The sequence below is a fragment of the Nerophis lumbriciformis genome, linkage group LG02 (assembly GCF_033978685.3).
Source record: "Nerophis lumbriciformis linkage group LG02, RoL_Nlum_v2.1, whole genome shotgun sequence".
Taxonomy (NCBI): Eukaryota; Metazoa; Chordata; class Actinopteri; order Syngnathiformes; family Syngnathidae; genus Nerophis; species Nerophis lumbriciformis.
Window position 1 is genome coordinate 32,836,509 of NC_084549.2, and position 23,766 is coordinate 32,860,274.

The window sequence follows — 23,766 nt, forward strand, 5'->3', positions numbered from 1 at the left end:
GTTAACACCACAACCTGAAATGTGGACATTTAATATTCCATAATGTTAGATAAACAACGCCCTCGGTCATTACGGTGAAGCAGTGTGTGTATTTTTGCTTCAATGCTAACTGTTAAGCTAACTAGCAAGTTGGCTAACGCAAAAAGCTACAAGCAAATATTACTGATGTTTGACTTCAAAGCGAAATAGTTTAACAACACTTGATAATCACGGAAAAATATGCGTGTTAACGAGCGACATATCTCTTGAATGAAATGGCCATGTGTTTGTCGTATATGTAATGACTGGTGAGTTACATTCCAATTCGACTGTTATGGTAATATAAGTAGCCAGCAAAGTTGGGCTAACTGGTTTATTTAAAGGTTTCTGTGGCACACCGGTCAAAATGGACACCAGGGTGTAAATCTGTGTTGCGGGTTTAAACGTTGCGTTTAATTCCATGTTTGACGTAAACATGCCTCTACGCGTGAATACAATGACATGGGCGCTGTTTGTCCCCCTGATGTCATTTTGAAACAACATGATGTAAACCAGGGGTGTCAAACTCAAATACAGAGTGGGCCAAAATGTAAAACTGAACAAAGCCGCGGGCCAAGGTTGAACAAATTAACCTTTTAACAGGGACCCAAAAAAAGTTTTGCATTGAATATTGAACAAGCAAGGCTTGTATAACTTTATAGTGACATGCAAAATCGAGTTTCAAATAATAGTAATAATAATTAAAAAATATCAATGGCATATTAGATACAATTTAGATAAAAATGTAATGCCTCTTTTCTATTTGCAGCCTTCTGAGGTAAATATCAACATTAACTTTTTCCACAGGCTAATAAATTTGAAAATAAAATAACAATGAATAAACCAACCATTCAGGACTTTAAACTGCTCAGTTTGCAACACACTGATCTAATCTGATGTGCCCAAGCCAGATACCTGCCATCTTTTCTTGGATGCTAGTTTATTAATGTCGGGGCTCAGGCTTTGAGCTGAGGCAACTTTCATTATCGAACAAAGTTGTTCATCAGTCATTATACCTCGTAGTCCACCCGGACCACAGTCTTGGGGGCGTGCTTTAAAGGCACTGCGTTTATCGTCCTCTACGAGCTGTCGTCACGTCTGCTTTTCATCCATTCCAACAACGTGCCGGCCCGATCACAAAATATGTGCGACTTCAGCATGCACACACACACGTAAATGCCATGCATACTTGGCCAACAACGATACAGGTTACACTGACGGTGCCCGTATAAATAACTTTAACACCGTTAGAAATATGCGCCACACAAACAAGAATGACAAACACATTTTGGGAGAACATCCACACAGTAACACAACATAAACACAACAAAACAAATACCCAGAATCCCATGCAGCCCTAACTCTTCCGGGCTGCAATATACACCCCCGCTACCCCCCCCCCCCCCCCCCCCACACACACACACACCCCCGTCTGTGTGTTGGTTGAGGTGGGTGGGGTTGGGGGGGCGGGGTTTGGAGGTAACGGGGGTGTATATTGCAGCCCGGAAGAGTTGGGGCTGCATGGGATTCTGGTATTTGTTTTGTTGTGTTTATGTTGTGTTACTGTGCGGATGTTCTCCCAAAATGTGTTTGTCTTTCTTGTTTGGTGTAGGTTCACAGTGTGGCGCATATTTCTAACAGTGTTAAAGTTATTTATACGGGCACCGTCAGTGTAACCTGTATGGCTGTTGGCCAAGTATGATTTGCATTCACGTGTGTGTGTGCGTGCTGAAGCCGCACATATTATGTGACTGGGACAGCATTCGCTGGACTGGGTGAAAAGCAGACGTGACGATTTTTGGGAGGGGCATTGAAATTTGAGAGTCTCCCAGGAGGGTTGGCAAGTATGAGAATTATCGGTGAATGCGGTGTTACCGCGGCACCGCCACTGAATATAATCGGCGGGCCAGCTCTAGAGTTAATTTGATATTGCCTCAAGGGCCAAGTGAAATTACACGGCGGGCCAAATTTGGCCCGCGGGCCAGAGTTTGACACCCATGATGTAAACTAATGAAATCAGTTTATAGTTGTATTCTTGTAGATTTTACAACAATTGGTACTGGGGGTGTTCAAAAAATGTCGTATGCACATTCAGTGATTTTGTTGATGAACGCCCAGTATACAATTGACTTTCAACAACACTATGCGTTCGTATGCATAGTCAGTGAGCAGGCACGCTGTTGCCACCTGACCAGAAGCCTCTCTGGAGCTGAGGGTACATTAATCAGCTTTGACCTAGATCTGTTCTACTCACTGGGGGGAAAGTGGGCTTGCAAGGGGAGGGTTTCCTCCACTCTGGATATTTGCGTGTGTGTTTGTTTGCTTTTCGACTGCATGAGTATGCACGCATATGTGAATGTAGTCATACCATGTGAATAACACGCATTATTTACTGCAGGGATGACTAGTTATGAACATTATGCATCTCAGAAGGTGTAAACAGGGAAATAACTGCTTCCTCTGGGTTTTAATGTAACTACAATGCAATTTGTAGGAATATTATTCCATTTTAGTTTCAGTCATGAAAATTGCAATTTCCATTCAATCAATCAATCAATCAATCAATCAAAGTGTATTTATATAGCCCTTAATCACAAGTCTCAAAGGGCTGCACAAGCCACAACGACAGCTCAGATACCACATCAGGGCAAGAAAAAACTCAACCCAATGGGATACAATGAGAAACATTGTATCCCTGGGCGACCGGTGCAATGGACGTCAAGTGGATCTAATTAATAGTCTGTGAGTCCAGTCCATAGTGGGGCCAGCAGGGGATCATCTTGAGTGGAGACAAGTTAGTAGCGCAGAGACGTCCCCAACTGATGGTTCCTACTTTGAACAGCTAGCTGTGGTCAGAGCGGGGGCAGAGCAGAAAAGAGACGGCAGATCAACTGGTCTAAAAGGGGGATCTATTTAAAAGGCTAACGTATACAAATGAGTTTTAAGATGGGACTTAAATGCTTCGACTGAGGTAGCATCTCTAACTGTTACCGGTAGGGTATTCCAGAGTACTGGAGCCTGAATAGAAAACGCTCTATAGCCCGCAGACTTTTTTTGGGCTTTGGGAATCACTAATAAGCCGGAGTTCTTTGAACGTAGATTTCTTGCCGGGACATATGGTACAATACAATCAGCAAGGTAGGATGGAGCTAGACCGTTAAGTATTTTATACTCAAGTAGTAAAACCTTAAAGTCTCATCTTAAGACCACAGGAAGCCAGTGCAGGTGAGCCAGTATAGGCGTAATATGATCAAACTTTGTTGTTCTTGTCAAAAGTCTAGCAGCCGCATTTTGTACCAACTGTAATCTTTTAATGCTAGACATAGGGAGGCCCGAAAGTAAGACGTTACAGTAATCGACACGTTACAAAAGTGAGTAAATTCTTGTTCTGCTTTTTTAAATCATTATTGCCTTGTAATTCTTGCAGGGGTGTAACGATTTGTTTTAGCGATTCGATTCAGAATTTGCGGTTGCCGATATGATTCAGGGATGATATCATTTTTTTTTAGAACACTGATTCAAAACGATTCAGTGAGTTGAAATCAATTCAGTAACTTTTTAGCCAAAAAAAATAATAACCTACCAGTGTCACTGTGAAATAACTACTGGATAGTGGACATTGCAGGTAAAATTTCCTAAATTCCTGATATTTATTGTAAGGGAATTAGGTAAATATGAATTATGGAGACAAACAAGCTTGTAAACAACAATTAATGGCGAATGCATTCACATCGTATTTGAATAAAATGCAACCAACACTTTAGGTTGAAAAAACAAGCGGAAACATTTTTTGCTCACATCTTCAATATTTAAGCAATTTTCAATAAAACTACAGTAACCAACATTTTAATAGTAGATTTACCTGCTAAATAAAGTTCCTGACCCGGCAATACAGTATCTGTTCGCCGCTCAAGCGTCACCAATGAAGGTCATCGTCCCAGGTGTGCGGAAGCATGTATGCCCCTCATCCCTGTTGATGGTGTTGGCCCTTCGCTTTCTAATTTTTATAGCCTCCTTGATCCATCTCTTGTATTTATTTGTTTCTGATTAAATTAATTCTCCTTGGCTGCCAGTTGTTGTGTTCCGGAAGTTGGTGCATCGCCGTAACTTGCTCAGCTGTCACTTCTGTTGTGTCAGTCGTGTACTTTGTAGCTTAAAGTTGAGTTGTGGCTTTATTTTATTGTGTTGTTTGTCTTTGTTGTGGCTTTTGCAATAGTGCTGCAGCTGAACATTTTTGTGTTGTAATTTATGATATTTTTTTGTGGAGTTTGCATTTGTTATGACCTTTTCAACCACCGTAGCTATCCGCCATTTTTGTTTTGATGACGCCACAAACAGAGAGGCAGACTTAACGTTTAATGTCGTCATTATTAGAAGTGCTAAACTTCATATAAAGTCTGCTGTTCTTAAATCCAACGTTTTCCTTTTTCTAGTATTGATAAAATCGATTGATTCCCTATTAAAACGATCTTAGATTGATACCTACCTTCCGGAAGGCAAACTTGGCGAGCACAGATCGATGTAGTTGAATCTAAACGATTAATTGTTACACCCTTAATGTCTTGTCAACACTTTTATTACCAGAATCAGTCTATATCACTTGATATACTGTCTATTGACTGACTTACAGATATTTTTGTGCAAAGACAATGAGTAAATTTAAATTTGTGACACGGTTGTGATTGTAACCATTTGAAACATCATATATTTTATTGTATTCAATACAAATATGGCTGTGTACTGTCAAAATACTTGTTAAGAGTTAGGCTAATGTTATTTAGAATGTAACAAAAAAATAGACAATGTCGATATTAAAAGGTGTGGACTGCAATCCATTTGTAGTGGGGTTTGAGGGGTGTTACATCAGCATCTGATTTGCATAATTTGCCCATATGCATTGTAGGAGAGACATTGTGCAAAAAAAAACCCCACGAAAACCAAAACAAATATGTTAAAAAATATAAATGAACTTTCTTCAGCCAAGTCTTGTTTTGTCACAAGCAAAAACAGCCTGCGAATGCTTTTTTTTTCTAAAAAAAAAGGGTATTTGGAGAAATCTGTGTATTCGCTAAATATAGCAACAAAGTTGCCAGGTTACTGATCCATCCTGCTACAGCTTCTTATTTTCTGGCAGACCCAGGTGCGCATGAGGTGTGTTAAGATGTAGGGGTACGATGCAGCCCACAACCTACTGTAGAAGTTGCATTGACAAGCTATGTCACAAATAAATTTACTCTATGGGAAACACTGCAGCATAAACCATTAGACTACAAATTGTGAAATACCTTGTGGTTATAGTTTGTTATAGATTTTGGCAAAAAAAATGTTGGTATCATACCGTAAGCCTTGATTAATATGCTTTTGTAGTTTACCATGATATTTAAACACATTTGCCCACCTGAACATTGAGTTTATGCTGTAGATTGAGAATTAATTTCCTGTATGCTGCATATTGGGAATTAATTTCCTGCAACAGTCTCTGGCGAAAAATGTGCTGCATGAAAGTATAAATACAGTTTATAAACGATTATGAATGAACAAAGGCAGAGCATAATGTTTTATCACTTGCAATCATAATTGCTGTTGAAATTTGGTATACCGGTAACTACAATGTGTAATAATTAGTGATGTGACAAGGAATATAAATTATCCCTATAGATTAGAGTAAGTATTTTTCTTCAAATTATATTAGTTGACTAAAGCAATATTTTTTTGCCTTATTTTAGACGATGTTTGTTTTAGACTACTTGTCCCTTACTGGTGTAAAAGGTCTTGAATGGAGACCAACCCAAGGCCTGTTTAAGGGAGTCTGCCATGGCATTCTTTTAAGGGTTGGGTCATTTTCTTTGCAGCTGCTTTCCCTTCCACTAGCTTTTACATGTGTGGGTGTCCAGCTGAGTTGTAGGGTATCAAATGAGAGCATGACAAGCAACTTTTGGAAAGGTTTTGAAGTGTAATTCTTTCAAGTTGTCACAGTAATGAATCTATTGATGTTTACACAATACTAATGTTCAATGAATGAAGGACATTGTTGATCAAAACAAAGTCCTGTATATTAGGTCAGTAGTGAGTTCAAGCGTGCCTAATGTTTAGTAAATGCAAACAAATCTTATGTGTGTCGCTGAGCTTGTTGGAAATGAAAATCAGTTTTATTAACTTTTGTGGTATAAACGCTGTATCATAAACAAATGTCGTGTGCTCGGTGCGATAAATTATGGTTGTCTATGACAAGGCATTTTATGGTCCAGCAGGCAGTTTACCATGCTGCATATCTTTTATGTTCCTTGTGAGTTTCTGAGATCTGTGCGATTATCTTTCTCCCCTAGCTTTCAGTCTTTTTGGTTGGTTGTGTCTTTGGGCAATTCTGAATGTGAACACAAACATGTACAGTATGTGTGTTTTTCTGTGTCCAAGTACTTCTCTTTTGGCATATCGATTCTATTCTTGGAAGGATTTTGATTCCAGAACTGCTCCTTAATTGGTTCTTATAATGATATAATATGGTATTGTTGATATTTTTTTCATAAACAAGGTAGTGTAACAATATTTTTTTTTACCTTCAAGCAGTTTAACAAAAAAGTTCAGGTCAAGGTAGTGCAGGAGCATAGTGAGTTGGCTCAGCGTGTTCCCATTTTTCTCTCACTGAATAGCTGACCTGAGCTTTTTGAGCTTTGTGGTTGTTGCTGAGTAACCAAGGATAGTTAAGAGGAAAATAGTCTTCATTATTTGTGCAGGGATTATTTCTGCAATGAATTTTTTTTGGTTTGCAAGTAGGAATGTAACAATAAACGGTATAATGACCTTGTTTTAAATTAACAGTATCATAACACCGTGATTAATAACACTTTCCGGTGACGCTGCTCATTTACTGGAGAAGCAAGGGATAGGGTTGAAAATGCTAACATGAAAACACGAGACATTAATGTCTTTCTCCATTAAAAAAGGACATTCCCCAATCTAAACTTGTAAAAGCACCTTACTGTGTGAACAACTAAGATACCCGATTGTGTATATTAGTCTCTTAGACAGAGAGATCGATCGATACTCGAAGCAAGATGATAAACCGAAGCCTAGAGGGCGCTAACTTTCAAATTTATTTTAAGCATCATATCCCACCCTCATATGGCTTCTAGGACGTAATGAACTATGTACGCACGTAACACATGAACACGCGACCAAAACTATCACGGTTATCTGGACTCTGTTATCACTGAACTCTTGACCAAATATTTTATTTTTTATAAATAACTGAAATAAATAGACCGACTGTCAGAAAACCCACTATTTTGCTTGCTTTTTGTTTGTTATGCTTCACTGCTAGTGGTTTAGTCTTTGTATTTGATCTGTTTTAATAGCTAACCTTTTTTTGTTTTAAATATTGGTTTGTACTGTTGTACAGTACTTTAAGATTTATTGAAATTAAAATTGCGTAACAAATAAAATCTATTTCCGTAAATTCCGGACTATAAGCCGCTACTTTTTTCCTACGCTTTTGACACTGCGGCTTATAAAACGGTGCGGCTATTAAAGGGATTTTTCTTCGCTGACGGCCATAATGCAAATAGTTTTCATAAAACACATGCAATTACATTGAAATAATATGGTATTTTTGTGCTATGTCTTTTGGACGAGTTTGCTCACTGCAGGTGCTGCTGGGTGATTGGCTACAGCGTTTCCCACTGTTAGAATTAGTACAATTGCCGTTCCGTCCATAGCGTTTTTACTCGTAAGGATTCTTCTTTCAGAACTCTCAGCAACATTTGTATGTTTTACAGTATTATTAAAACAGTATAGTTACTAAACCGTCCCAAGTGTAATGTCTTTAGGAGTATTTTCATGCATATTGTACATGCTATTGTAATGTAATGATGCTAGCATCGTTAACATTAGGTAATATGCTAACACATTTACATGTGTTTGTGTTCGTATTGTTAACCTACAACAGCATTCTTTTTGTATTGTTTCAGTTTCACAATTTTTTCAGTAAACTCACCAAGACGTCACCCTAGAGTTATTGAGTGTTTAGGTGATGGAGAGCTAGCTTCCGCAGCTCGTGGGTTAATGACCATGACTTCTGTTTTGTTTGATCAGCTGTTTTACTTCCGTGTTACAGGCACCGTATGTAAATAATCATTTACAGAATCTTTCTGTGTAAATATTAATTTTGCAACGTACGGTATATGTTTGCGGCTTAAATATGGAAAATATTTTTTCCTGGAGCCAGGTAAGAGATGATTAATAAAGACCCAAATTAAACAAAAGACTGTTAAAGTATGATAAATTGACCTTGTGTGCTGCTCTTTAATAAGCAGGATGATTTCTGGTAATTTATCAGTGATGTAGTACTATTGTGAAAAGTCAGCTTTGTTTGACAGTACAAACATTTCACCAAAATGTTTCTTTTTCAGTTTTAAATTATCACAAAACCTCTCTCATCTCTTTGTGGTATTTCCACTTTGTCGTTGTTGTTCTCAGCCATCTTTATTTATCGGCCCTCTACTTGTCCCGCCCTGGAGCAATACAATGTATGTTAATCATTCAATGTATCATCAAAGCAACAACATACAAATTGATGCTTTTCCATCCATCCATCCATCTTCTTCCGCTTATCCGAGGTCGGGTCGCGGGGGCAGCAGCCTAAGCAGGGAAGCCCAGACTTCCCTCTCCCCAGCCACTTCGTCCAGCTCTTCCTGTGGGACCCCGAGGCGTTCCCAGGCCAGCCGGGAGACATAGTCTTTCCAACATGTCCTGGGTCTTCCCCGCGGCCTCCTACCGGTCGGACGTGCCCTAAACACCTTCCTAGGGAGGCATCCTGACCAGATGCCCGAACCACCTCATCTGGCTCCTCTCGATGTGGAGGAGCAGCGGCTTTACTTTGAGCTCCCCCCGGATGGCAGAGCTTCTCACCCTATCTCTAAGGGAGAGCCCCGCCACCCGGCGGGGGAAACTCATTTCAGCCGCTTGTACCCGTGATCTTGTCCTTTCGGTCATAACCCAAAGCTCATGACCATAGGTGAGGATGGGAACGTAGATCGACCGGTAAATTGAGAGCTTTGCCTTCCGGCTCAGCTCCTTCTTCACCACAACGGATCGATACAGCGTCCGCATTACTGAAGACGCCGCACCGATCCGCCTGTCGATCTCACGATCCACTCTTCCCTCACTCGTGAACAAGACTCCGAGGTACTTGAACTCCCCCACTTGGGGCAAGATCTCCCCAACCCGGAGATGGCACTCCACCCTTTTCCGGGCGAGAACCATGGACTCGGACTTGGAGGTGCTGATTCTCATCCCAGTCGCTTCACACTCGGCTGCGAACCGATCCAGTGAGAGCTGAAGATCCTGGTCAGATGAAGCCATCAGGACCACATCATCTGCAAAAAGCAGAGACCTAATCCTTCAGCCACCAAACCAGATCCCCTCAACGCCTTGACTGCGCCTAGAAATTCTGTCCATAAAAGTTATGAACAGAATCGGTGACAAAGGGCAGCCTTGGCGGAGTCCAACCCTCACTGGAAACATGTCCGACTTACTGCCGGCAATGCGGACCAAGCTCTGGCACTGATCATACAGAGAGCGGACTGCCACAATCAGACAGTCCGATACCCCATACTCTCTGAGCACTCCCCACAGGACTTTCCGAGGGACACGGTCGAATGCCTTCGCCAAGTCCACAAAACACATGTAGACTGGTTGGGCAAACTTCCATGCACCCTCAAGGACCCTGCCGAGAGTATAGAGCTGGTCCACAGTTCCACGACCAGGACAAAAACCACACTGTTCCTCCTGAATCCGAGGTTCGACTATCCGGCATAGCCTCCTCTCCAGTACACCTGAATAGACCTTACCGGGAAGGCTGAGGAGTGTGATCCCACGATAGTTAGAACACACCCTCGGGTTCCCCTTCTTAAAGAGAGGAACCACCACCCCGGTCTGCCAATCCAGAGGTACCGCCCCCGATGTCCACGCGATGCTGCAGAGTCTTGTCAACCAAGACAGCCCCACAGCATCCAGAGCCTAAAGGAACTCCGGGCGGTTCTCATCCACCCCCGGGGCCTTGCCACCGAGGAGGTTTTTAACTACCTCAGCAACCTCAGCCCCAGAAATAGGAGAGCCCACCACAGACTCCCCAGGCACTGCTTTCTCATAGGAAGACGTGTTGGTGGGATTGAGGAGGTCTTCGAAGTATTCCCTCCACCGATCCACAACATCCGCAGTCGAGGTCAGCAGAACACCGTCCTCGCCATACACAGTGTTGATAGTGCACTGCTTCCCCTTCCTGAGGCGGCGGATGGTAGTCCAGAATTGCTTCGAAGCCGTCCGGAAGTCGTTTTCCATGGCTTCCCCGAACTCCTCCCATGTCCGAGTTTTTGCCTCTGCGACCGCTGAAGCCGCACACCGCTTGGCCTGTCGGTACCTGTCCGCTGCCTCAGGAGTCCTATGAGCCAAAAGAACCCGATAGGACTCCCTCACCGCCGGTGTCCACCAACGGGTTCTAGGATTACCGCCACGACAAGCACCTACTACCTTGCGGCCACAGCTCCAATCAGCCGTCTCGACAATAGAGGCGCGGAACATGGTCCATTCGGACTCAATGTCCAGCACCTCCCTCGTGACATGTTCAAAGTTCTTCCGGAGGTGGGATTTGAAACTCTCTCTGACAGGAGACTCTGCCAGACGTTCCCAGCAAACCCTCACAATGCGTTTGGGCCTGCCAGGTCTGTCCGGCATCCTCCCCCACCATCGCAGCCAACTCACCACCAGGTGGTGATCGGTAGAAAGCTCCGCCCCTCTCTTCACCCGAGTGTCCAAAACATGAGGCCGCAAATCCGATGACACAACTACAAAGTCGATCATGGAACTGCGGCCTAGGGTGTCCTGGTGCCAAGTGCACATATGGACACCCTTATGTTTGAACATGGTGTTCGTTATGGACAATCTGTGACGGGCACAAAAGTCCAATAACAAAACACCGCTCGGGTTCAGATCCGGGCAGTCATTCTTCCCAATCACGCCTCTCCAGGTTTCACTGTCGCTGCCAACATGAGCATTGAAGTCCCCCAGTAGAACGAGGGAATCACCCGGGGGAGCACTCTCAAGTACTCCCTCGAGTGAATCCAAAAAGGGTGGGTACTCTGAGCTGCGGTTTGGCGCGTAAGCGCAAACCACAGTCAGGACCCGTTCCCCAACCCGAAGGCGGAGGGAAGCTACCCTCTCGTCCACCGGGTTGAACTCCAATGTGCAGGCTCTGAGCCGGGGGGAAACAAGAATTGCCACCCCAGCCCGTCGCCTCTCACTGCCGGCAACGCCAGAGTGGAAGAGAGTCCAGCCCCTCTCGAGAGAACTGGTTCCAGAGCCCTTGCTGTGCGTCAAAGTGAGTCCGACTATATCTAGCCGGAACTTCTCCACCTCGCGCACTAGCTCAGGCTCCTACCCCCCCAGCGAGGTGACGTTCCACGTCCCAAGAGCTAGCTTCTGTAGCCGAGGATCGGAAAATTATGCTTTTTTCTAATCTAATTATTTAATCAATAAATCATTGCAGCCCTAGGCTAATCCATCTTTAGACTGGTTTATGTTGACAAATCAGTCCCTTGTAAAATGTTGTGGACAAATAAACATGAAAGTATTTTTCAATAGACCGCAGAGCAGGCGGGATGGCATGACATTGGAGTCTCCTGACTGCTGTCTCATACAATCTTGGCACAGTTTGAAGCAGAAAGAAGGGAACTAGCTGAGAGCTAGCATGCCCGTAAAAGTATGTTCGTCACATTTTGATATCTAATGGGATCCCACTGTTAAAAAAGACTAAAACACAGCTTTCAAAGGCATCCAAAACTGTTTGCAGGCTCACGTCCAAATGCATGAACATTATGATTTGAAGCTTTGGCATTGTTTAACACAAGTATTCAACATTGTATCAACATATATAGGTCAGAAAATAGGAAAATCATCATAGGTCTCCTTTGTTGTAAATCAAATATGTGGGGGTCACATGAGTGTCAAAATCCTATATGACGCAGCAGCAATTTACCTGCGAAAAAATGCTATTCACAAGTTGAGCCTGCAGACATCAACAAAACCCTTTTCTAATTTCTTCTGATATTTATCTGTGGTGACCAGCACATTCTTTGTTCTGGGTCCCAAGAAAACAGAGAGGTCTGTTGTAAACACATTTACTTGTCTTCAGCCCTTGTTTCTGTATATCTCTTCAAAGGTTTTCTTGTGGTGTAAACAAGTAAAACAAACACAATAATCCAGGTTTGCAAGTATTTTATATAAGACACCAAATAATGTTAGCTTTAAGTAATTGTATTTTAAATTGTAATATCGTGATACAAGGGTATTTTACTAATGAATAGATAGTTTTTGTATTGTGTATTGTGAATAGACATTGTAATACCAGATTAATTTCTCTTCAAGCAAACCATGACATTAACACACTTTAAAGAGTGCCATCTATATATAAAATGAGAGCTTTACACTTTACCACTGTACGAACTACCTTACTTTGCATATTCACCCATTTGCATCTCAAACCTTTGGGCATTGTCCTTAGTATGGCATTGCTGCAGTAATCTGATTTCTTAACAGGAAAAGAAGAGATAGTAATCAAATGGTGCACACAGACAACTGACAGTGTAATCCTCTGCTTCCTGAAACAAACACTTCCATCAGCCATCTCTAGTGCCCTTTTAAAATAGTGATACAGACACAAAGGGCAAAAGTATCAAAATATTGTGGATCACATCACTTCATGGCGATCACAGACTTTTTTTGAGTGAGGAATATATCTTTATTTGCTATGGTTGCACGGTAGACATTTTAATTCAATCTCCATATTTTGATAATGCATATTGATCACACATTCTTGCTGTGGCTTGCTAATTCGGCAACGACAGGCTGCCACAAACAATTCCTCACAACGTAATATAGCGGCACGGTGGGCTGGGGTTCCTGTCGTTGGCCGGCCTGGCTGCGTGTGGCCGGTGGTCCCTTGTTCCCTGGGCACCGCACCTGCTGTTTTGGGTTGGGCTCTCTGGGTGACTGGGGCCGTTTTTTGGCTCTCGCACACACTGGGAGACAAATATATTGTACATACAAATTCACATACATACTCACATACACACAATTATTCATACATACTGTATATACACACATACATATATTAATTCATTAATACATACATACGAGCACACATTGGTACTTACGCACATATATGGGTACATACTCCCACATACATACACAAATACAGTACATACATACACACTCGTGGTACATACCTCCACACGCACATTAACTGTACAAACATACATATACACATACTGTACATATACAAGCACATATGCATACATACACGCATGCATATAATCACGTTTCATCAAACATATACTAACCTTGTTCCCATGGGGGAAACTGGGTAAAAAACGGCACACTGACAAGGTTTAACCCGTTGTTACTATAACAATCTACAAGATTAGATACCGTTTGTTTCTGTCTTCCCCTCCATTTATCTGGTTTCCTTGTATGTATTGTTGCATTTGAACAATTTATAGTGTTGATTATAGAGCTAAATATTGTTATTATTCATTACATAGTGCTATTTCTATTCTTTGCTATCACTTTTCGTATCATATTTGTTCATATCGTATTTGCTGATGCTGTTCTGTTGTTGTTGTTGTTGTTGTTGTGGTTGTGGTCTTTCTGTCTTAACCCCTCTTGTCCCCGCAATTTCCCCCTCTGTCTTCCTTTTTTTCTCTTTCTAACCCCTCCTGGTCCATTCTGGCTGTGCCAAACATTAATATAAATCCATTCAATAAAGTCAAATAATAGTAAATCTGTACAGCATGTATGGGCATCTACATCAACAATATAATTTGCCTGAAGCAGCTGGACAGGACAAAAAAATAAATAAATAACATAATGTAGTGTCCTCGCTAGCAAGCATCACAGTGCTATGCCGTTTCTAAGTCACTCGTCCTCACCTCCATAGTGGCAAGTAACAATATCATTGAAGGACAGTGGGACAAGTGATAGCTAAGTATGTTACACGACACACAGCAGGAGGATACAAGAAGCCATGCTAACCATTAAGCTAGAGCGCTTTACTGTAAACAGAGATGTGTGGATTGATACAAATATCAACAGTAACAATACCAACTATGGTATCAGTATATAGCCGATTCTACAGTGTTTAGATTGATATTTATTTTAGCCCAAAATTGTTTTTTGTCAGTTTTATTGTTTACAAACTTAGGAAATCAATCCCGAGACACAGGAGGGCTTTAAAGGTGAACTGCACTTTTTTTTGGAATTTCGCCTATCATTTACAATCCTCATGTAAGAGAAGAACACATGTTTTTTTCTTTTTTATGCATTCTAATTAGTAAATAAATGCGCTCAAAAGTCTGCTAACTATGGAGTGGTAGTCGTTCTATTCTGCCTATAAAAGTCATTAAAAAAACATCCAAACACCTCCAATTAAGATTTTATATACACAATTTATCACTTTATCGTTTAAGCGTTTATCACTTGTAACTTAAAAAAGCCCCAATTATTTTGGAATAAGAAACAGTTAAATTTATCCCGCATTTATTAAATTAATGAAAATGTGTGCAAAACTGGACCATTAATGCCAGATAAAAGAACTGGCCGGATCTCTCGGTGAGGTTGCTCGCTGCAGTCAAACAAATTTTAGAACTGTCTGCCTTACTTTGTTTACAATAAATACATTGATTATCGACGTTTACTAATCGATTCTATAATCGTCCATGTCCAAATTGCAATGCATTTAAAAGACGATAATTTCGTCATGTTTTTCGTCATGATTGTAAGCTATAGGCAACATTCCAAAAAAAGTGCAGTTCCCCTTTAAGGGTAAAAAACAAAATTTTAAATCAGAGCCAATAGTAATTCTCACTTATGTTTAGTTATGTTTTACTATTGAATTTTTTAAGCGATGTATGTAAAATAAGAAAATAGGGAAGTTATTTAAATATTTAATTGATATTGTTACACCGCCATTCTGTGTTATTGTCTGATTATAATTGTGATCAAAAATGTAATCATTCAGTAATTTTTACCATTTGAAGTATTACTTTCAGCATTGGAATGCTCGATACTGTCCCAAGTAACTACTTTGTATTGGATAGACACCCAACTTTGTAGTATTGCCCAAAACTAGTGTGTAGTATCCAGACAACAAGTGCTTAGGGAACTTCAAGCCGTGAGTAACCAGCTATGAACAGTAAATTGTTAAGTAGACTTATAGTAATCCTTATAACAGTTTTGAGAAAATACTACTACCGGAAATGTTAATCTAAGCGTACCGATTATAAATAATCTTATAAAGATTTTTGCTGACTTTGTGAAAGTTTAACATGACGGAAGGAAGACAGCCATGATTTCGGGAGTCACCTTAATAACAATCAACATCGTCTCATCACCACACATTGACAGTCAAGTAAGAGCTAAAACTCAAAGACAAAAAACTAATTTTCAGCCTTTGCAATAAAAGCGCTGTGCTGACGAGACTGGATATGATAGAATAGACTTTTATTTATCCCACAATTGGGAAATTACATTGTTGCAGTGCACCTTTTTACATACAGTACAGAAGTAAAGAAATGAAAAACAAAAATAGACATATTTATACACAACATATTGCTCTCTAAAATATATAGATAGAGGATAAAAGACTACAAAAAACCACTAACATCTGTATTGCATACCACGGGGGGAAAAAAACATTACAGTAATCACATAAGTGCGTTGTAAAGTCTTATGGCTGTGGGTAGAAAGGACCTGCGGTAGCGCTCCTTCTTGCACTATGGATGTAACAGTCTAATGCTGAAGGAGCTACTCAGGGCCTCCACAGTGTTGTGCATGGGGTGAGATGGATTGGACATTATGGATGTCATTTTGGTCGGCATTCTTCTGTCAGCCACCTCCTCAATGCTGTCTAGTGGGCAGACTAGGACGGAGTCAGCTCTCTTAATCAGTTTGTTAAGTCGGTTCCTTTCTTATACACAGCGTTTTAAATTGTGAGTCCAGTCCAGTTCAATGTTGAGGTGGACACCCAGGTATTTAAATGAGTCCACTTTCTATATCTGATCTCTGGATGTTTACCGGTGTGGGTGGTTGAACTGACCGCCGTAAGTCAATCACTTTAGTTTTACTGGTGTTCAAATTAGGGATGTCCCGATCCGATATTTGGATCGGATCGGCTGCCGATATTTGCCAAAAATTGCGTATCGGCAAGGCATGGGAAAATGCCGATCCAGATCCAGTTTAAAAAAAACTCCGGTCCGTGTTTTCCAACGCACCGATTTAAATAATACATTCCACTTTTCTGCTGCTCCGTAATTTCCGTTCCGCATTTTCCAGCACACCTTCAACACATCCACACGTCTGTGGAATCTCACGCAGTTGCTTTTAGCAGCTGGCATTACACGACAGGCTCTTCTCACTCTTTCCTGTCTCTCCTTCTCACAGACAGCAAGCGCACCTTCTTACACACGTCACATACTCTCACGACACACGTCACATACTCTCACGACACACGTCACATACGTATACGTCCTCCCCGAGCAGAGAGGTAGCAGCATGGCTAACGTTAGCTGTGATGCTAGCGCAGCCGTGCGAGCAACGCTCCTTCTAAGGCAGTGGTTCTCAACCTTTTTTCAGTGATGTACCCCCTGTGCACATTTTTTTAATTCAAGTACCCCCTAATCAGAGCAAAGCATTTTTGGTTGAAAAAAAGAGATAAAGAAGTAAAATACAGCACTATGTCATCAGTTTCTGATTTATTAAATTGTATAAGAGTGTAAAATATTGCTCATTTGTTGTGGTCTTTCTTTAACTATTTGGAAAAAAGATATACAAATAACTAAAAACTTGTTGAAAAATAAACAAGTGATTCAATTATAAATAAAGATTTCTACACATACAAGTAATCATCAACTTAAAGTGCCCTCTTTGGGGATTGTAATAGAGATCCATCTGGATTCATGAACTTAATTCCAAACATTTATTCACAAAAAAATAAATCTTTAACATCAATATTTATGGAACATGTCCACAAAAATCTAGCTGTCAACACTGAATTTTTTTTTGAGACATTTAAAAAAAAATCTCTGCATGAAAGTTTAAAAGTAGAATATATTAATGCAGTATGAAGAAGAATGTTTTAATGTAGACATGCAAGCCTTGAAAGAAAATTTTGAAAATCAAGACTACATTTCCTGCAAATGGGTGCATTTCTACCCTATATTTTAACTTTAGATTTATTCTCATATCAAACTGTTTTGGCTGTCTTTTTGACACTTACATCCGGCGCCCCCCCTCCACACCCTGGATTATAAATAATGTAAATAATTCAATGTGATTATCTTGTGTGATGACTGTATTATGATGTTAGTATATATCTGATAGTATATATCTGTATCATGAATCAATTTAAGTGGACCCCGACTTAAACAAGTTGAAAAACTTATTGGGGTGTTACCATTTAGTGGTCAATTGTACGGAATATGTACTTCACTGTGCAACCTACTAATAAAAGTCTCAATCAATCAATCAAAACACATAGAATCATCATACTGCTGTGATTATATGCATCAAGTGTTCATTGAAGGCTAAGGCAAAATACGGAGATATATATTGTGTATTGCAATATGGCCTTAAAATATCGCAATATTAAAAAAAGGCCATATCGCCCAGCCCTAGTTCAATGATGCCATTTCTGTTTGTCATGTATAATTTTGTCTATTTTGTGTTTATCCTTGAATAAACAAGTCAGTTTCTTGTTACCAACCATTGTGTATTATTCAAACTCCCCTAATTCAGCTGGCTAGTTGTTATCAAGAGTACTCAAACCCTTTTCAACATGATTCTGACAACTAAATAGGCTAAATAACTTTAAACTTTAATACATGCTCGGATAGGCCAGTATCGGTATCGGTCAGTATCGGTATCGGATCGGAAATGCAAAAACAATATCGGTATCGGATCGGAAGTGCAAAAACCTGGACCGGGACATCCCTAGTTCAAATGCAGGTGATTACGTGCACTGTAAATATTTAGTATATTTTTAATTGTATTATTTAGAAGAACAAAGATGTCCAATGAATCCAATATTATATATGGTATATACTGATTTAATAATGCCTGTTGAAAAATAGACGAGAAGAGGACATTGAAAAAAATAATTGTTTATTGAATCGCAGTGGCAATATTATAGGGGAAAAAAATCACAATTTGATTATTTTCCACAATATTTCAGCTTTAATCAGCACCCCCGATGTCTCCCTTTTTCATGTTCACTCCCAGTGAAATGTGTCAAAATGCACTTGGTTTCCTTCCTATGCCTTCCTGGAGAAGGAAGAATCTCCTCAGGGAGCGTTTCACATTCCTGGCAACTTGAGAATTGCGTAAATGGTTTGTCTCGCTCAGCCCCCACCAGCCACTTTTTGCCACCACCTACTTTTGTGTTCCATTGTTGACCAGCAAACTGCACCCGTAGAGGTGGAGCAGGAGTGGACATGTGTATTGCCTCCTCATTAAAAGCATGGCTGACCTAGCCCTAAGCTTGTGAACAGACCCGCTCAGACTGTTCTCCCTTGAATTCATCATGAAGGGAAAAAGCCCACCATCCCTGCCCAGACCTCAGAATGGGATGAAGTTCAGATCTTTTTGTGTGGGTGGATAATAAAGTCTTTGCAAACAAACTTCTACACTGTTAGTAAGGCAAGGCAACAGTCCTCTAAAACAGGGCAGATCTTGTCTCTGTCTTTTAACTCTTATATGTACAATACTTTGTCTTGTTCTTGCTCTGCTTATTTCCCACCTCTCCCATGCAGGCATTTCCTGAGCTGGATGTGCCAGTAACAACACATGGACTAATATTTCAGATAAAACACGGTGGTGTGGATGAATTAAAGCATCCGACAGACTAGTTGAAAACAATCATTGTGGCATCGGAGGTGTTTTGCAGTCTACCAGAATCAGCTGTCTAAAACCATATAGTACCTAGTGAGGACAAAGGTAAAGGGACAGCTTTTAAGTTATAAATAGAAGTCTGATAATATGCTTATCTTACGAAACGATACACAATATTGCCAGTCGTGCCTCTGGGGCGGTTATGGTGGTAAACGCCGACATTGGCTCTGTTTGCTGACTCTAAATTTGATGTGTGCGCAAAGCAAAGTGCGGTTAAAATCTCTCGTATACAGCCAAACGGAAATAGATTCTGATATTTAGAGAAGAAAAATAAATCCTATCAGCGTCCCAAGAAACAGCTTTTTTTTCTAAACAAGAAATAATACATTTTAATCTCACAAGATCTTGTGACAGCCCTAGTTATAACCCTACTATAATTCACCTTACTGTACCCTGCATTGCCAGGTTTGGATGTAGTGATCTATCGTACACTATAGGGTTTGGCATGGTGTGTCTCGCATTATTAGGGTTTGGCATGGCGGTCCTACTTTGGAATATCAGGATGAAATTTGAGCAAATATTTGTGAAAATCAGCAGATCTGTAGGAGACAATAAGAATCTTTTAATTTATTAAATTAGGAGGTCTTGTCTAAGAGTGGTTGTTGGCTAGTGTCATGTCACAGGACTGATGTGTGGATACAGTATTAGGTGTGTAACGGTACATGTAAGACAAAAAAGCAAACAACTCTATTTTTAATGTAAAAAACCTCCCAAACAACACTAATGTTATGGCCGACCTACTTGTCTAATCCCAGATTAAGAAGTCTGAACTCTCTGTTTCTGTTTATATGTTGTTGCTCAATTATTGTTTCTGTTAATTTAGCTGTTGTTCAATTATCCCACAATACTTCTGCATGATACATCTCTCTGTTTCTGGTGCTGAAATGTAGAAGACATTTTTTCATTAACTACCGGTAATATTAGTGGTTTACTTTGAAATGAATTGGTTGATTTGATTTACGATTATTATATCAACATATTAGTAGCATTTGCAACACTATTAAGAAATGCAAGCAACTTAGTTTGTCTAATACTGTGACCTTTTTGGGATGCTATTATGATGCATTTTGATGATTAGCATTAGTAAAATTTGGTGTTCACATATCATCAGTTCTCTATTATAAATCATTCAGAATTACTTTCATTCAGTCTTATTGGCTGGTTGTCTTGATCCTACCCTGCTCGAGGACGTTAGTATATCCCGTAATCTGTAGTACAACCTAAGGTTAACTCCCTAACCCACAAATCCTGCGTTGCCGTGCAAGCCTGTGGTGAAATATCTGACTTCGACCTCCGATTTGAACTTTAAACATTCTTTGCTTGCTCATGCCTTGCATTGTCACTAGTAACATAGGGCTGCTGACTCATCAGTTGCTGCTGAGGGTTGAACAAAAGAGTTGTTTAGCCCTGCAAAAATAGAAACAAAGGATGACAACCACATACTACAGTAAGTTCCTAGTAATATTTGTCAGATGATTGAGTTGTGAACCGAGCATGGCGTATTGTCCCCCAGACATCATAGCTAAAGAGTTCACACTAAAATTACCTGAATGAACTGTGAAATTAATACATTTTAAGTAAAAACATAACCATATCTGAATAAGCACAGCTATATTATGATAATCGATGTCAGTTACCACAATGTCTCACTTGTATAGATTGACGTTCTCTTACGCCACTTAGTATTGAATGTACTAAATTAAATATAAATGTAAAAGTCTTACAGGTTGGCATCGTGCAAGAGTGAACAAGCAATTTTTTCCCCCAAATGGTTGTTTTTCTGAAAGCAAAAGCTTAAAACACCAAACTGAAATAAAACTTGTCTCTAATGCCCAACCCTGTTTAGAATTACATCAGTGCTTGTAATCCTGTCAAAATCTGATCCTACCACAGCTCTCGAGAGCCTCATGATTTATTATGACAAGTCCTTTCCTCTTGCCATAGCGGAAATCACCCGTCTATCTTTTCTTCAATCTTTTTTATACAACTTCTCCGTCAGGATGGTTTTCATACCTGAGTTATCACACCTTGGCTGCCTTACTGTTTCACACAATTAATCTTTCGCTGCCTATTTGTCTCCACCAGCTGGCCCAACACAGCTGAAACTAGTGAAAGATTAGCACAACGACTATATCTGTGCTGCTTTTATCCCATGTTTGTTCCCGAAATAACAATATTAGGCGATTAGTTTTATAAGCGTACAGTATATGTAATCTCTGATTTAAGTGTTCTTTATAGATGCATTTTTTTGTTTAACACTTGATTGTTGGTCAACTATTCACTTTCCATCAGATTTGGTGCTTTTGCAAATAGCTAACAATTAGGCACTCAGCAAACCTGCTACCAAAAATGTACAACAATTTTTATCAACAAAAGAAGATAAATTTAACCTTCCATCCATCCATCCATTTTCTACCGCTTATTCCCTTCGGGGTCGCGGGGGGCGCTGGAGCCTATCTCAGCTACAATCGGGCGGAAGGCGGGGTACACCCTGGACAAGTCGCCACCCCAATTAAACTATGGAATGAACTAAGCAAAGAAGTCAAACAATGTACTAATATGATCCAGTTTAAGAAAATGTTCAAACTCAAAGTGTTTACAAAGTACAAGAAAGAAAAATCCTGATAAACATGTTGAACCTTATTGAAAAATGACATAATCTTGTTCATCTCACTATATTTATGTATGAGAACCTTATTTATTTATGTATTATAACCTCATTATTATTTATGTATCTGTGTTAAAGATTGAATCCAGGAAATTAACAAACAAATGCCTTAGAAATTGTTATGAAACGAAAGGGGGTAGGATTAAAATAAACTCTGCATTTTACTACTCCTTTTCAGACATGCTTTAATGAGAAACTGGAAATACATGATAAAAAGTTAAAGTTAAAGTACCAATGATTGTCACACACACACTAGGTGTGGCGAAATTACTCTCTGCATTTGACCCATCACCCTTGATCACCCCCTGGGAGGTGAGGGGAGCAGTGAGCAGCAGCGGTGGCCGTGCCCGGGAATAATTTTTGGTGATTTAACCCCCAATTCCAACCCTTGATGCTGAGTGCCAAGCAAGGAGGTAATGGGTCCCATTTTTACAGTCTTTGGTATGACTCGGCCGGGGTTTGAACTCACGACCTACCGATCTCAGGGCGGACACTCTAACCACTAGGCCACTGAGCAGATGTACCATATTGTAACAGTATGCATGTTCGAAATAAACTAACACCATAACCATTACAATCAGTGTAAGGTTAATAAAGAAAATTGTAGTTTGCCACAACATCTGTATCGATGTTATGTTGTTCTCAAGGCCACAAACTAAGAATGGAATAACATAACAGCACATCTGCTAGTTGCAGCCAATTAGTACACTCAATCTTTGCCACAATTAATCAACAATCAAATTCACAGAATCATTACAATTCTTAACAATTAATGAATCGACCAATCGCTTTTTATGCCAATCCTTACAAGATACACACAGCAGTGCCCATTGGGTACACCCATGGGTTTGATGACAAAGCGACAGCAACGGAAAACATTCTGTTGTGTGTAAGCTAGTCACAGCTTTAAACTGTTGCTTTGAGAAGATTTCTTTGTGGGAATTAAATCCCAAACAGCATACGACCATCTGGTACAAATAACCAGATATTGGGAGCTAAAATACCTTTTACACGCAAATTTCAGTACATGCTAAGCTCTTACAGCACATGCTACTGTTTGAACTTGCTGGAACCAATCTATTCTGTCTTGGTTAGTCTTCTTCAAGTCAATGCCTTTTAACTTTTTACACGGTTTGTCCATGCAAATTTGTTGCATTTCGTCCAGTTTTTAACAGCTGGGGTGTGAAATGTTTCAAATTACTTTCATTTGCTTTGTTAGGGTCTAAAGATGTCTGTTTGCATCTTCCGATGGTTTGCATTGTAGCTGGAATTGTATGAATCATGAACAAAAAGTACAGCAGGAAAAAAAGGCATGCAGTGTTATCTTATCTTGGCAAATCTCACTGCAGACCTGTTCTCACAGTGGTTAGACTTTCCTCCCTTTTTCTTGTAGAAGAATGAAATATTCAGAAGTGGCTTTCAGACTAGCACAGCTAAATTATGCAACTTGACATGAACGTATAAAAGTGAACAATGTACTTTGGCTTTCCTCTATGTACTTGATCAAAATGGTATACCCACATGTAGTTCAGTAGTACACAAGTACATGGTTTGTTTTATCTTTCTAGCTTTGCAACCTACATTGCATAGCAAACATTCTGTCTTTTTTTCGTTCATCGCTCTTTCATATTGCTATCTCCATCCTCTATTTCTCCCTGCTTTGTGTCATTGACAGTTGGTGTAAAGTGATGCAAGGGCATGGAACTGGTAAAACATCAAGCTGAGTGCTGACCAAAGGAAAATGAATAGAAAATGTGTTTTTGTTTAGGCAGCCAAGTCGTTAGTTCAGTTCAGGGGTTTCATTTCTTTTTTTATGTTGTGCATGTGGATTTTCTGTCCAAACTGCAAAGTGTTGCCATAGGCAGACTAGCTGAAGTCTCTTTGTAGTCTCTTCAATTTAAGATGACTTCCATCACCATGCTACTTGAGATTCTGCTATCACTTAAGTGGTCCAGAAATACTGTTGCATTAGTAGCTGCTGGGACTTTAGAGCATCAACACATCTTAAGAGGGTATACAGAATATGCACATCTGGTTAAAATTAGAAAAACGTGTTAAATGTAAACATTTTTATTCAAAATCAT

The 23,766-nt window shown here is 40.1% G+C and overlaps 1 protein-coding gene across 2 annotated transcripts in view; it reads left to right on the forward strand.

The window, feature by feature from the left end:
- The window catches only part of LOC133606758 (phosphofurin acidic cluster sorting protein 2-like), a 97,222-nt gene that overhangs the window by 542 nt on the left and 72,914 nt on the right, over positions 1-23,766 (forward strand). The gene's annotated exons all lie outside the window — the stretch shown is intronic.